Below are 16,263 nucleotides of genomic sequence, written 5' to 3'. Positions count from 1 at the left end.
GCCACCCGAAAGTTTGGGACGCCTCTGTTAACAAGAACCTCGTTTACCGTACAAGTTCAATATCACAGAAAGTGAAAAATGGATAAAGAACTTGCGGTACTTACGAACAATGCAGTATCACTCAGCAATGAAATCTATGTCATCAGGCCCTTAGCAGCACAATGAGTGGATTCAGGTATGATGATTCTAACTGAAATAAGTCACACAGAAAAAGAAACATCATAAGATATCAGTAATATACGGAATAAACTTGGCTACACAGGAAATGAATTACAGAACAGAACAGGGTCTCAAATTTAGAAAACCAACTTATGCTTGCTTAAGGGTAAAGGTGAGTTGGGGTGCTGCATAAAACCAGAGATTGAAATGAGCACAGATAAAGTTCCTTAAGCCAAATATGGAATAGACAAGTGCTACATCTTGCTCAATGAAATGGACTCAACACCGCATAATAAACGCCTAAGAATGTACCTGACTAGTAAGTATCTTAAAAGCTATGGATTCCTATGTCTCCGAAAGGGAATCAAGCATGTGTACAGGGGCATAAGCGCAGCAGTGATAGGATTGGAGAGGTTCGGTGAGCAAATGAAGACCCTTTGAAGTCATATTGCATGGTACCCATTCCACGGGTTTCAAATACCCAGGTTTAAGGTATTCTTCCTTCAGCTAAAACATGCATGTGGAACCTAGAGTATGATCAACCATGTGAACGGGAGACATGTTCAAATATGTCTCAGTTTTCCTACCCTGGTACTCGGGTGCAACATTCCAGACGCTTTACTAACACTCTCCTGACTTGGAGAGTCAGTCCCTTTAACCTCCTGTTTCGCCCAGTTTGCAATTTCTGCGGAAGATGAACAGGAATAGCGAAAACCAATGACAGACTAGCTGGAGGTGTCTGGACGGGCAAATTTAACTCTCATTTCCCACCAGGAAGAGGAAATAACCAAAGGCTCAGCGTGCCGTGCCGGAACCAGATTAGGGCCTGAAGCCATCCTGCGGTGTTGCGGCCAGCTCACAAGAAAGCGAGTTGAAGAAAGGGGCTCAGGGGCACTGTAATTCACAAACCTGCAGAGTTATAAATGACAGCTATCGTCCAAAAATAGACTGAAGTAAGGCTGCCAAGAGGACTTGAAAGCGGGGCAGAATTGCAGGAAACCGATTTCAGGAGGTAGACTGGAATTGCATTGAAAGCATAGGAAAAGAGGCAGAACGTCCACAATGATGCACTTGGCCAAAAAGGGCGTATGCGTTTTTTCCTGAATATATTCAAGAAAAAACGCATACGCCCTTTTCGGCCAACCAAGCAAGCTTGCAAAGGGAATCTGCACTACAATGAAGTCTCACTTCCCCCCGTCAAAAGGGCGATCTGAAAAAAGTGTAAAATCCAGAAAGGCAGGACAGGCCATGGAGAACTGGGAGACTTTTTATGCTGATGGGCGGGATGTAAATTGCCAACAGACACTCGGGAGAAGTGTATGGTGTTTCCTGAAACATCTAAAAAACAAAGCAACAGAGCCTAGGGCACTTCCACTTATGGTCCTATAGCTTAGGGAAATTAAAATCAAAAAGACACAGCCACCCCAAAGTTTGGAATGGCTCTGTTTACAAGAACCTCGTTTACAGTACAAGTTCAACATCGCAGAAAGTGAAAAATGGATAAAGAAGTTGTGGTATTTACGTATAAAGCAATATCACTCAACAAAGAAATCTATGTCATCAGGACCTTAGCAGCACAATGAGTGGATTCAGGTACGATGATTCTAACTGAAATAAGTCACACAGAAAAAGAAACATCATAAGATATCAGTAATACACGGAATGTAAACTTGGCTACACAGGAAGTGAATTACAGAACAGAACAGGGTCTCAAATTTAGAAAACCAACTTATGCTTGCTTAAGGGTAAAGGTGAGTTGGGTTGCTGCATAAAACCAGAGATCGAAATGAGCACAGATAAAGTTCCTTAAGCCAAATATGGAATAGAAAAGAGCTACTCCTTGCTCAACGAAATGGACTCAACACCCCATATTAAACGCCTAAGAATGTACCTGACTAGTAAGTATCTTAAAACCTATGGATTGCTATGTCTCCGAAAGAGAATCAAGCATGTGTACAGGGGCATAAACACAGCAGTGATAGGATTGGAGAGGTTCGGTGAGGAAATGAAGACCCTTTGAAGTCATATTGCATGGTACCCATTCCACGGGTTTCAACTACCCAGGTTTAAGGTATTCTTCCTTCACCTAAAACATGCATGTGGAACGTAGAGTATGATCAACCATGTGATCGGGAGACGTGTTCAAATATGTCTCAGTTTTCGTACCCTGGTACTCGGGTGCAACATTCCAGACGCTTTACTAACACTCTCCCGACTTGGAGAGTTAGTCCCTTTAACCTCCTGTTTGGCCCAGTTTGCAAATTCTGTGGAAGATGAACAGGAATAGCGAGAAGCAATGAGAGACTAGCTGGAGGTGTCTGGACGGGCAAATTTAACTCTCATTTCCCACCAGGAAGAGGAATTAACCAAAGGCTCAGTGTGCCGTGCCGGAACCAGATTAGGGCCTGAAGCCATCCTGCGGTGTTGCGGCCAGCTCACAGGAAAGCCAGTTGAAGAAAGGAGCTCGGGGGCACTGTAATTCACAAACCTGCAGAGTTATAAATGACAGCTATCGTCCAAAAATATACTGAAGTAAGGCTGCCAAGAGGACTTGAAAGCGGGGCAGAATTGCAGGAAACCGATTTCAGGAGGTAGACTGGAATTGCATTGAAAGCATAGGAAAAGAGGCAGAGTGTCCACAATGATGCACTTGGCCAAAAAGGGCGTATGCGTTTTTTCCTGAATATATTCAGGAAAAAACGCATACGCCCTTTTTGGCCAACCAAGCAAGCTTGCAAAGGAAATCTGCACTACAATGAAGTCTCACTTCCCCCCGGTCAAACGGGCCATCTGAAAACAGTGTAAAATCCAGAAAGGCAGGACAGGCCATGGAGAACTGGGAGCCCTGTTATGCTGATGGGCGGGATGTAAATTGCCAACAGACACTCGGGAGAAGTGTATGGTGTTTCCTGAAACATCTAAAAAACAAAGCAACAGAGCCTAGGGCACTTCCACTTATGGTCCTATAGCTTAGGGAAATTAAAATCAAAAAGACACAGCCACCCCAAAGTTTGGGACGCCTCTGTTTACGAGAACCGCGTTTACCGTACAAGTTCAATATCACAGAAAGTGAAAAATGGATAAAGAACTTGTGGTATTTACGTATAAAGCAATATCACTCAGCAAAGAAATCTATGTCATCAGGCCCTTAGCAGCACAATGAGTGGATTCAGGTACGATGATTCTAACTGAAATAAGTCACACAGAAAAAGAAACATCATAAGATATCACTAATACACGGAATGTAAACTTGGCTACACAGGAACTGAATTACAGAACAGAACAGGGTCTCAAATTTAGAAAACCAACTTATGCTTGCTTAAGGGGAAAGGTGAGTTGGGGTGCTGCATAAAACCAGAGATCGAAATGAGCACAGATAAAGTTCCTTAAGCCAAATATGGAATAGACAAGAGCTACTCCTTGCTCAACGAAATGGACTCAACACCGCATATTAAACGCCTAAGAATGTACCTGACTAGTAAGTATCTTAAAACCTATGGATTGCTATGTCTCCGAAAGAGAATCAAGCATGTGTACAGGGGCATAAACGCAGCAGTGATAGGATTGGAGAGGTTCGGTGAGCAAATGAAGACCCTTTGAAGTCATATTGCATGGTACCCATTACACGGGTCTCAACTCTCCAGGTTTAAGGTATTCTTCCTTCAGCTAAAATATGCATGTGGAACCCAGAGTATGATCAACCGTGTGAATCGGAGACGTGTTCAAATATATCTCAGTTTTCCTCTCCTGGTACTCTTGTGCAACATTCCAGATGCTTTACTAACACTCTCCCCACTTGGAGAGTCAGCGCCTTTAACCACCTGTTTGGCCCAGTTTGCAATTTCTGCGGAAGATGAACAGGAATAGGGAGAACCAATGAGACAATAGCTGGAGGTGTCTGGACACGCAAATTTAACTCTCATTTCCCACCAGGAAGAGGAAATAACCAAAGGCTCAGCGTGCCGTGCCAGAACAAGATTAGGGCCTGAAGCCATCCTGCGGTGTTGCGGCCAGCTCACAAGAAAGCGAGATGAAGAAAGGAGCTCAGGGACACTGTAATTCACAAACCTGCAGAGTTATAAATGACAGCTATCGTCCAAAAATATACTGAAGTAAGGCTGCCAAGAGGACTTGAAAGCGGGGCAGAATTGCAAGAAACCGATTTCAGGAGGTAGACTGGAATTGCATTGAAAGCATAGGAAAAGAGGCAGAGCGTCCACAATGATGCACTTGGCCAAAAAGGACGTATGCGTTTGTTCCTGAATATATTCAGGAAAAAACGCATACGCCCTTTTTGGCCAACCAAGCAAGCTTGCAAAGGAAATCTGCACTACAATGAAGTCTCACTTCCCCCCGGTTAAACGGGCCATCTGAAAAAAGAGTAAAATCCAGAAAGGCACGACAGGCCATGGAGAACTGAGAGCCTTGTTATGCTGATGGGCGGGATGTAAATTGCCAACAGACACTCGGGAGAAGTGTATGGTGTTTCCTGAAACATCTAAGAAACAAAGCAACAGAGCCTAGGGCACTTCCACTTATGGTCCTATAGCTTAGGGAAATTAAAATCAAAAAGACACAGCCACCCCAAAGTTTGGGACGCCTCTGTTTACAGGAACCTCGTTTACCGTACAAGTTCAATATCACAGAAAGTGAAAAATGGATAAAGAACTTGTGGTACTTACGTACAATGCAGTATCACTCAGCAATGAAATCTATGTCATCAGGCCCGTAGCAGCATAATGAGTGGATTCAGGTACGATGATTCTAACTGAAATAAGTCACACAGAAAAAGAAACATCATAAGATATCACTAATACACGGAATGTAAACTTGGCTACACAGGAACTGAATTCCAAAACAGAACAGGGTCTCAAATTTAGAAAACCATCTTATGCTTGCTTAAGGGGAAAGGTGAGTTGGGGTGCTGCATAAAACCAGAGATTGAAATGAGCACAGATAAATTTCCTTAAGCCAAATATGGAATAGAAAAGAGCTACTCCTTGCTCAACGAAATGGACTCAACATCCCATATTAAACGCCTAAGAATGTACCTGACTAGTAAGTATCTTAAAACCTATGGATTGCTATGTCTCCAAAAGAGAATCAAGTGTGTGTACAGGGGCATAATCGCAGCAGTGATAGGATTGGAGACGTTCCGTGAGCAAATGAAGACCCTTTGAAGTCATATTGCATGGTACCCATTCCACGGGTCTCAACTCTCCAGGTTTAAGGTATTCTTCCTTCTGCTAAAACATGCATGTGGAACCCAGAGTATGATCAACCGTGTGAACGGGAGACGTGTTCAAATATGTCTCAGTTTTCCTCCCCTGGTACTTGAGTGCAACATTCAAGACGCTTTACTAACATTCTCCCCACTTGGAGAATCAGCGCCTTTAACCTCCTGTTTGGCCCAGTTTGCAATTTCTGCGGAAGATGAACAGGAATAGGGAGAACCAATGAGAGACTAGCTGGAGGTGTCTGGACGGGCAAATTTAACTCTCATTTCCCACTAGGAAGAGGAAATAACCAAAGGCTCAGCGTGCCATGCCGGAACCAGATTAGGGCCTGAAGCCATTCTGCGGTGTTGCGGCCAGCTCACAAGAAAGCGAGTTGAAGAAAGGAGCTCAGGGGCAGTGTAATTCACAAACCTGCAGAGTTATAAATGACAGCTATCGTCCAAAAATATACTGAAGGAAGGCTGCCAAGAGGACTTGAAAGCGGGGCAGAATTGCAGGAAACCGATTTCAGGAGGTAGACTGGAATTGCATTGAAAGCATAGGAAAAGAGGCAGAGCGTCCACAATGATGCACTTGGCCAAAAAGGGCGTATGCGTTTTTTCCTGAATATATTCAGGAAAAAACGCATACGCCCTTTTTGGCCAACCAAGCAAGCTTGCAAAGGAAATCTGCACTACAATGAAGTCTCACTTCCCCCCGGTCAAAAGGGCCATCTGAAAAAAGTGTAAAATCCAGAAAAGCAGGAGAGGCCATGGAGAACTGGGAGCCTTGTTATGCTGATGGGCGGGATGGAAATTGCCAACAGACACTCGGGAGAAGTGTATGGTGTTTCCTGAAACATCTAAAAAACAAAGCAACAGAGCCTAGGGCACTTCCACTTATGGTCCTATAGATTAGGGAAATTAAAATCAAAAAGACACAGCGTCCCCAAAGCTTGGGACGCCTCTGTTTACAAGAACGTCGTTTACAGTACAAGTTCAACATCGCAGAAAGTGAAAAATGGATAAAGAACTTGTGGTATTTGCTTACAAAACAATATCACTCAGCAATGAAATCTATGTCATCAGGCCCGTAGCAGCATAATGAGTGGATTCAGGTACGATGATTCTAACTGAAATAAGTCACACAGAAAAAGAAACATCATAAGATATCAGTAATACACGGAATGTAATCTTGGCTACACAGGAACTGAATTCCAAAACAGAACAGGGTCTCAAATTTAGAAAACCAACTTATGCTTGCTTAAGGGGAAAGGTGAGTTGGGGTGCTGCATAAAACCAGAGATTGAAATGAGCACAGATAAAGTTCCTTAAGCCAAATATGGAATAGACAAGAGCTACTCCTTGCTCAACGAAATGGACTCAACACCCCATATTAAACGCCTAAGAATGTACCAGACTAGTAAGTATCTTAAACCTATGGATTGCTATGTCTCCAAAAGAGAATCAAGCGTGTGTACAGGGGCATAAACGCAGCAGTGATAGGATTGGAGAGGTTCGGTGAGCAAATGAAGACCCTTTGAAGTCATATTGCATGGTACCCATTCCACGGGTCTCAACACTCCAGGTTTAAGGTATTCTTCCTTCAGCTAAAACATGCATGTGGAACCTAGAGTATGATCAACCGTGTGATCGGGAGACGTGTTCAAATATGTCTCAGTTTTCGTACCCTGGTACTCGGGTGCAACATTCCAGACGCTTTACTAACACTCTCCCCACATGGAGAGTCAGCGCCTTTAACCTCCTGTTTTGCCCAGTTTGCAATTTCTGCGGAAGATGAACAGGAGTAGCGAGAACCAATGAGAGACTAGCTGGAGGTGTCTGGACGGGCAAATTTAACTCTCATTTCCCACCAGGAAGAGCAATTAACCAAAGGCTCAGCGTGCCGTGCCGGAACCAGATTAGGGCTTGAACCCATCCTGCGGTGTTGCGGCCAGCTCAAAAGAAAGCGAGTTGAAGAAAGGAGCTCAGGGGCACTGTAATTCACAAACCTGCAGAGTTATAAATGACAGCTATCGTCCAAAAATATACTGAAGTAAGGCTGCCAAGAGGACTTGAAAGCGGGGCAGAATTGCAGGAAACCGATTTCAGGAGGTAGACTGGAATTGCATTGAAAGCATAGGAAAAGAGGCAGAACGTCCACAATGATGCACTTGGCCAAAAAGGGCGTATGCCTTTTTTCCTCAGGGAAAAATGCATACGCCCTTTTTGGCCAACCAAGCAAGCTTGCAAAGGAAATCGGCACTAAAATGAAGTCTCACTTCCCCCGGGTCAAAAGGGCCATCTGAAAAAAGTGTAAAATCCAGAAAGGCAGGACAGGCCATGGAGAACTGGGAGCCTTGTTATGCTGATGGGCGAGATGTAAATTGCCAACAGACACTCGGGAGAAGTGTATGGTGTTTTTGAAACATCTAAAAAACAAAGCAACAGAGCCTAGGGCACTTCCACTTATGGTCCTATAGCTTAGGGAAATTAAAATCAAAAAGACACAGCGTCCCCAAAGCTTGGGACGCCTCTGTTTACAAGAACCTCGTTTACAGTACAAGTTCAACATCGCAGAAAGTGAAAAATGGATAAAGAACTTGTGGTATTTGCTTACAAAACAATATCACTCAGCAATGAAATCTATGTCATCAGGCCCGTAGCAGCATAATGAGTGGATTCAGGTACGATGATTCTAACTGAAATAAGTCACACAGAAAAAGAAACATCATAAGACATCACTAATACACGGAATGTAAACTTGGCTACACAGGAACTGAATTAGAGAACAGAACAGGGTCTCAAATTTAGAAAACCAACTTATGCTTGCTTAAGGGGAAAGGTGAGTTGGGGTGCTGCATAAAACCAGAGATTGAAATGAGCACAGATAAAGTTCCTTATGCCTAATATGGAATAGACAAGAGCTACTCCTTGCTCAACGAAATGGACTCAACACCACATATTAAACGCCTAAGAATGTACCTGACTAGTAAGTATCTTAAAACCTATGGATTGCTATGTCTCCAAAAGAGAATCAAGCGTGTGTACACGGGCATAAACGCAGCAGTGATAGGATTGGAGAGGTTCGGTGAGCAAATGAAGACCCTTTGAAGTCATATTGCATGGTACCCATTACACGGGTCTCAACTCTCCAGGTTTAAGGTATTCTTCCTTCAGCTAAAACATGCATGTGGAACCCAGAGTATGATCAACCGTGTGAACGGGAGACGTGTTCAAATATGTCTCAATTTTCCTCCCCTTGTACTCGGGTGCAACATTCCAGACGCTTTACTAACACTCTTCCCTCTTGGAAAGTCAGCGTCTTTAACCTCCTGTTTGGCCCAGTTTGCAATTTCTGCGGAAGATGAACAGGAATAGGGAGAACCAATGAGAGACTAGCTGGAGGTGTCTGGACGGGCAAATTTAACTCTCATTTCCCACCAGGAAGAGGAATTAACCAAAGGCTCAGCGTGCCGTGCCGGAACCAGATTAGGGCCTGAAGCCATCCTGCGGTGTTGCGGCCAGCTCACAAGAAAGCGAGTTGAAGAAAGGAGCTCAGGGGCACTGTAATTCACAAACCTGCAGAGTTATAAATGACAGCTATCGTCCAAAAATAGACTGAAGTAAGGCTGCCAAGAGGACTTGAAAGCGGGGCAGAATTGCAGGAAACCGATTTCAGGAGGTAGACTGGAATTGCATTGAAAGCATAGGAAAAGAGGCAGAGCGTCCACAATGATGCACTTGGCCAAAAAGGGCGTATGCGTTTTTTCCTGAATATATTCAGGAAAAAACGCATACGCCCTTTTTGGCCAACCAAGCAAGCTTGCAAAGGAAATCTGCACTACAATGAAGTCTCACTTCCCCCTGGTCAAAAGGGCCATCTGAAAAAAGTGTAAAATCCAGAAAAGCAGGAGAGGCCATGGAGAACTGGGAGCCTTGTTATGCTGATGGGCGGGATGGAAATTGCCAACAGACACTCGGGAGAAGTGTATGGTGTTTCCTGAAACATCTAAAAAACAAAGCAACAGAGCCTAGGGCAATTCCACTTATGGTCCTATAGCTTAGGGAAATTAAAATCAAAAAGACACAGCGTCCCCAAAGCTTGGGACGCCTCTGTTTACAAGAAAGTCGTTTACAGTACAAGTTCAACATCGCAGAAAGTGAAAAATGGATAAAGAACTTGTGGTACTTACGTACAATGCAGTATCACTCACTCAGCAATGAAATCTATGTCATCAGGCCCGTAGCAGCATAATGAGTGGATTCAGGTACGATGATTCTAACTGAAATAAGTCACACAGAAAAAGAAACATCATAAGATATCACTAATACATGGAATGTAAACTTGGCTACACAGGAACAGAATTCCAAAACAGAACAGGGTCTCAAATTTAGAAAACCAACTTATGCTTGCTTAAGGGGAAAGGTGAGTTGGGGTGCTGCATAAAACCAGAGATTGAAATGAGCACAGATAAAGTTCCTTAAGCCAAATATGGAATAGACAAGAGCTACTCCTTGCTCAACGAAATGGACTCAACACCGCATATTAAACGCCTAAGAATGTACCTGACTAGTAAGTATCTTAAAACCTATGGATTGCTATGTCTCCGAAAGAGAATCAAGCATGTGTACAGGGGCATAAACGCAGCAGTGATAGGATTGGAGAGGTTCGCTGAGCAAATGAAGACCCATTGAAGTCATATTGCATGGTACCCATTCCACGGGTTTCAACTACCCAGGTTTAAGGTATTCTTCCTTCAGCTAAAACATGCATGTGGAACCTAGAGTATGATCAACCATGTGATCGGGAGACGTGTTCAAATATGTCTCAGTTTTCCTCCCCTGGTACTTCGGTGCAACATTCCAGACGCTTTACTAACACTCTCCCCACTTGGAGAGTCAGCGCCTTTAACCTCCTGTTTGGCCCAGTTTGCAATTTCTGCGGAAGATGAACAGGAATAGGGAGAACCAATGAGAGACTAGCTGGAGGTGTCTGGACGGGCAAATTTAACTCACATTTCCCACCAGGAAGAGCAAATAACCAAAGGCTCAGCGTGCCGTGCCGGAACCAGATTAGGGCCTGAAGCCATCCTGCGGTGTTGAGGTCAGCTCAAAAGAAAGCGAGCTGAAGAAAGGAGCTCAGGGGCACTGTAATTCACAAACCTGCAGAGTTATAAATGACAGCTATCGTCCAAAAATATACTGAAGTAAGGCTGCCAAGAGGACTTGAAAGCGGGGCAGAATTGCAGGAAACCGATTTCAGGAGGTAGACTGGAATTGCATTGAAAGCATAGGAAAAGAGGCAGAAAGTCCACAATGATGCACTTGGCCAAAAAGGGCGTATGCGTTTTTTCCTGAATATATACCAGAAAAAAACGCATACGCCCTTTTTGGCCAACCAAGCAAGTTTGCAAAGGAAATCTGCACTACAATGAAGTCTCACTTCCCCCCGGTCAAAAGAGCCATCTGAAAAAAGTGTAAAATCCAGAAAGGCAGGACAGGCCATGGAGAACTGGGAGCCTTGTTATGCTGATGGGCGGGATGTAAATTGCCAACACACACACAGGAGAAGTGTATGGTGTTTCCTGAAACATCTAAAAAACAAAGCAACAGAGCCTAGGGCACTTCCACTTATGGTCCTATAGCTCAGGGAAATTAAAATCAAAAAGACACAGCCACCCCAAAGTTTGGGACGCCTCTGTTTACAAGAACCTCGTTTACCGTGCAAGTTCAATATCACAGAAAGTGAAAAATGGATAAAGAACTTGTGGTACTTACGTACAATGCAGTATCACTCAGCAATGAAATCTATGTCATCAGGCCCTTTGCAGCACAATGAATGGATTCAGGTATGATGATTCTAACTGAAATAAGTCACACAGAAAAAGAAACATCCTAAGATATCAGTAATACATGGAATGTAAACTTGGCTACACAGGAACTGAATTACAGAACAGAACAGGGTCTAAAATTTAGAAAACCAACTTATGCTTGCTTAAGGGGAAAGGTGAGTTGGGGTGCTGCATAAAACCACAGATTGAAATGAGCACAGATAAAGTTCCTTAAGCCAAATATGGAATAGACAAGAGCTACTCCTTGCTCAACGAAATGTACTCAACACCCCATATTAAACGCCTAAGAATGTACCTGACTAGTAAGTATCTTAAAACCTATGGATTGCTATGTCTCCAAAAGAGAATCAAACGTGTGTACAGGGGCATAAACGCAGCAGTGTTAGGATTGGAGAGGTTCGGTGAGCAAATGAAGACACTTTGAAGTCATATTGCATGGTACCCATTCCACGGATTTCAACTACCCAGGTTTAAGGTATTCTTCCTTCAGCGAAAACATGCATGTGGAACACAGAGTATGATCAACCGTGTGAACGGGAGACGTGTTCAAATATGTCTCAGTTTTCCTCCCCTGGTACTCGGGTGCAACATTCCAGACGCTTTACTAACACTCTCCCCACTTGGAGAGTCAGCGCCTTTAAACTCTTGTTTGAACCAGTTTGCAATTTCTGTGGAAGATGAACAGGAATAGGGAGAACCAATGAGAGACTAGCTGGAGGTGTCTGGACGGGCAAATTTAACTCTCATTTCCCACCCGGAAGAGGAAATAACCAAAGGCTCAGCGTGCCATGCCGGAACCAGATTATGGCCGGAAGCCATCCTGCGGTGTTGCGGCCAGCTCAAAACAAAGCGAGTTGAAGAAAGGAGCTCAGGGGCACTGTAATTCACAAACCTGCAGAGTTATAAATGACAGCTATCGTCCAAAAATATACTGAAGTAAGGCTGCCAAGAGGACTTGAAAGCGGGGCAGAATTGCAGGAAACCGATTTCAGGAGGTAGACTGGAATTGCATTGAAAGCATAGGAAAAGAGGCAGAACATCCACAATGATGCACTTGGCCAAAAAGGGCGTATGCGTTTTTTCCTGAATATATTCAGGAAAAAACGCATACGCCCTTTTTGGCCAACCAAGCAAGCTTGCAAATGAAATCTGCAGTACAATGAAGTCTCACTTCCCCCTGGTCAAAAGGGCCATCTGAAAAAAGTGTAAAATCCAGAAAGGCTGGACAGGCCATGGAGAACTGGGAGCCTTGTTATGCTGATGGGCGGGATGTAAATTGCCAACAGACACTCCGGAGAAGTGTATGGTGTTTCCTGAAACATCTAAAAAACAAAGCAACAGAGCCTAGGGCACTTCCACTTATGGTCCTATAGCTTAGGGAAATTAAAATCAAAAAGACACAGCCACCCCAAAGTTTGGGAAGCCTCTGTTTACAAGAACCTCGTTTACAGTACAAGTTCAACATCGCAGAAAGTGAAAAATGGATAAAGAAGTTGTGGTATTTACTTACAAAGCAATATCACTCAGCCATGAACTCTATGTCATCAGGCCCTTAGCAGCACAATGAGTGGATTCAGGTATGATGATTCTAACTGAAATAAGTCACACAGAAAAAGAATCATCATAAGATATCAGTAATACACGGAATGTAAACTTGGCTACACAGGAACTGAATTACAGAACAGAACAGGGTCTCAAATTTAGAAAACCAACTTATGCTTGCTTAAGGGGAAAGGTGAGTTGGGGTGCTGCATAAAACCAGAGATTGAAATGAGCACAGATAAAGTTCCTTAAGCCAAATATGGAATAGACAAGAGCTACTCCTTGCTCAACGAAATGGACTCAACACCGCATATTAAACGCCTAAGAATGTACCTGACTAGTAAGTATCTTAAAACCTATGGATTGCTATGTCTCCGAAAGAGAATCAAGCATGTGTGCAGGGACATAAACGCAGCAGTGATAGGATTGGAGAGGTTCGGTGAGCAAATGAAGACCCTTTGAAGTCATATTGCATGGTATCCATTACACGGGTCTCAACTCTCCAGGTTTAAGGTATTCTTCCTTCAGCTAAAACATGCATGTGGAACCCAGAGTACGATCAATCGTGTGAATGGGAGACGTGTTCAAATATGTCTCAGTTTTCCTCCCCTGGTACTCGGGTGCAACATTCCAGATGCTTAACTAACACTCTCCCCACTTGGAGAGTCAGTGCCTTTAACCTCCTGTTTGGCCCAGTTTGCAATTTCTGCGGAAGATGAACAGGAATAGCGAGCATAATGAGAGACTAGCTGGAGGTGTCTGGACGGGCAAATTTAACTCTCATTTCCCACCAGGAAGAGGAAATAACCAAAGGATCAGCGTGCCGTGCCGGAACCAGATTAGGGCCTGAAGCCATCCTGCGGTGTTGCGGCCAGCTCACAAGAAAGCGAGTTGAAGAAAGGAGCTCAGGGGCACTGTAATTCACAAACCTGCAGAGTTATACATGACAGCTATCATCCAAAAATATACTGAAGTAAGGCTGCCAAGAGGACTTGAAAGCGGGGCAGAATTGCAGGAAACCGATTTCAGGAGGTAGACTGGAATTGCATTGAAAGCATAGGAAAAGAGGCAGAACGTCCACAATGATGCACTTGGCCAAAAAGGGCGTATGCGTTTTTTCCTGAATATATTCAGGAAAAAACGCATACGCACTTTTTGGCCAACCAAGCAAGCTTGCAAAGGAAATCTGCACTACAATGAAGTCTCACTTCCCCCCGGTCAAAAGGGCCATCTGAAAAAAGTGTAAAATCCAGAAAGGCAGGACAGGCCATGGAGAACTGGGAGCCTTGTTATGCTGATGGGCGGGATGTAAATTGCCAACAGACACTCGGGAGAAGTGTATGGTGTTTCCTGAAACATGTAAAAAACAAAGCAACAGAGCCTAGGGCACTTCGACTTACGGTCCTATAGCTTAGGGAAATTAAAACCAAAAAGACACAGCCACCCCAAAGTTTGGGACGCCTCTGTTTACAAGAACCTCGTTTACAGTACAAGTTCAACATCGCAGAAAGTGAAAAATGGATAAAGAAGTTGTGGTACTTCCTTACAAAGCAATATCACTCAGCAATGAAATCTATGTCATCAGGCCCTTAGCAGCACAATGAGTGGATTCAGGTATGATGATTCTAACTGAAATAAGTCACACAGAAAAAGAAACATCATAAGATATCAGTAATACATGGAATGTAAACTTGGCTACACAGGAACTGAATTCCAAAACAGAACAGGGTCTCAAATTTAGAAAAGCAACTTATGCTTGCTTAAGGGTAAAGGTGAGTTGGGGTGCTGCATAAAACCAGAGATTGAAATGAGCACAGATAAAGTTCCTTAAGCCAAATATGGAATAGACAAGAGCTACTCCTTGCTCAACGAAATTGACACAACACCGCATATTAAACGTCTAAGAATGTACCTGACTAGTAAGTATCTTAAAACCTATGGATTGCTATGTCTCCGAAAGAGAATCAAGCATGTGTACAGGGGCAGAAACGCAGCAGTGATAGGATTGGAGAGGTTCGGTGAGCAAATGAAGACTCTTTGAAGTCATATTGCATGGTACCCATTCCACGGGTCTCAACTTTCCAGGTTTAAGTTATTCTTCCTTCAGCTAAAACATGCATGTGGAACCCAGAGTACGATCAACCGTGTGAATGGGAGACGTGTTCAAATATGTCTCAGTTTTCCTCCCCTGGTACTCGGGTGCAACATTCCAGACGCTTTACTAACACTCTCCCCACTTGGAGAGTCATCGCCTTTAACCTCCTGTTTGGCCCAGTTGCAATTTCTGCGGAAGATGAACAGGAATAGCGAGAATAATGAGAGACTAGCTGGAGGTGTCTGGACGGGCAAATTTAACTCTCATTTCCCACCAGGAAGAGGAAATAACCAAAGGCTCAGCGTGCCGTGCCGGAACCAGATTAGGACATGAAGCCATCCTGCGGTGTTGCGGCCAGCTCAAAAGAAAGCGAGTTGAAGAAAGGAGCTCAGGGGCACTGTAATTCACAAACCTGCAGAGTTATACATGACAGCTATCATCCAAAAATATACTGAAGTAAGGCTGCCAAGAGGACTTGAAAGCGGGGCAGAATTGCAGGAAACCGATTTCAGGAGGTAGACTGGAATTGCATTGAAAGCATAGGAAAAGAGGCAGAACGTCCACAAATGATGCACTTGGCCAAAAAGTGCGTATGCGTTTTTTCCTGAATATATTCAGGAAAAAACGCATACGCCCTTTTTGGCCAACCAAGCAAGCTTGCAAAGGAAATCTGTAGTACAATGAAGTCTCACTTCCCCCCGGTCAAAAGGGCCATCTGAAAAAAGTGTAAAATCCAGAAAGGCAGGACAGGCCATGGAGAACTGGGAGCCTTGTTATGCTGATGGGCGGGATGTAAATTGCCAACAGACACTTGGGAGAAGTGTATGGTGTTTCCTGAAACATCTAAAAAACAAAGCAACAGAGCCTAGGGCACTTCCACTTATGGTCCTATAGCTTAGGGAAATTAAAATCAAAAAGACACAGCCACCCCAAAGTTTGGGACGCCTCTGTTTACAAGAACCTCGTTTACAGTACAAGTTCAACATCGCAGAAAGTGAAATATGGATAAAGAAGTTGTGGTACTTCCTTACAAAGCAATATCACTCAGCAATGAAATCTATGTCTTCAGGCCCTTAGCAGCACAATGAGTGGATTCAGGTACGATGATTCTAACTGAAATAAGTCACACAGAAAAAGAAACATCATAAGATATCAGTAATACACGGAATGTAAACTTGGCTACACAGGAACTGAATTACAGAACAGAACAGGGTCTCAAATTTAGAAAACCAACTTATGCTTGCTTAAGGGTAAAGGTGAGTTGGGGTGCTGCATAAAACCAGAGATTGAAATGAGCACAGATAAAGTTCCTTAAGCCAAATATGGAATAGACAAGAGCTACTCCTTGCTCAACGAAATGGACTCAACACCGCATATTAAACGCCTAAGAATGTACC

The 16,263-nt window shown here is 43.7% G+C and overlaps 1 long non-coding RNA gene across 1 annotated transcript in view; it reads right to left on the bottom strand.

Moving 5' to 3' along the window:
- Positions 1-1,715: 1,715 nt before the first annotated feature.
- Positions 1,716-16,263, bottom strand: part of LOC307181372 — a 108,861-nt gene continuing 94,313 nt past the window's right edge. The window contains exons 2-3 of the long non-coding RNA XR_013826608.1: positions 11,156-11,241; positions 1,716-1,767 (exon numbers count right to left, since the gene is read on the bottom strand). This is a non-coding gene — a long non-coding RNA (uncharacterized lncRNA). The remainder of the gene's footprint in view (positions 1,768-11,155; positions 11,242-16,263) is intronic.

Source organism: Stenella coeruleoalba (assembly GCF_951394435.1).
Source record: "Stenella coeruleoalba genome assembly, contig: scaffold_218, whole genome shotgun sequence".
In the NCBI taxonomy this organism is placed as follows: domain Eukaryota; kingdom Metazoa; phylum Chordata; class Mammalia; order Artiodactyla; family Delphinidae; genus Stenella; species Stenella coeruleoalba.
The sequence above is the reverse complement of the archived record's forward strand: the minus strand, read 5'-3'. Positions and strand labels throughout refer to the sequence as shown.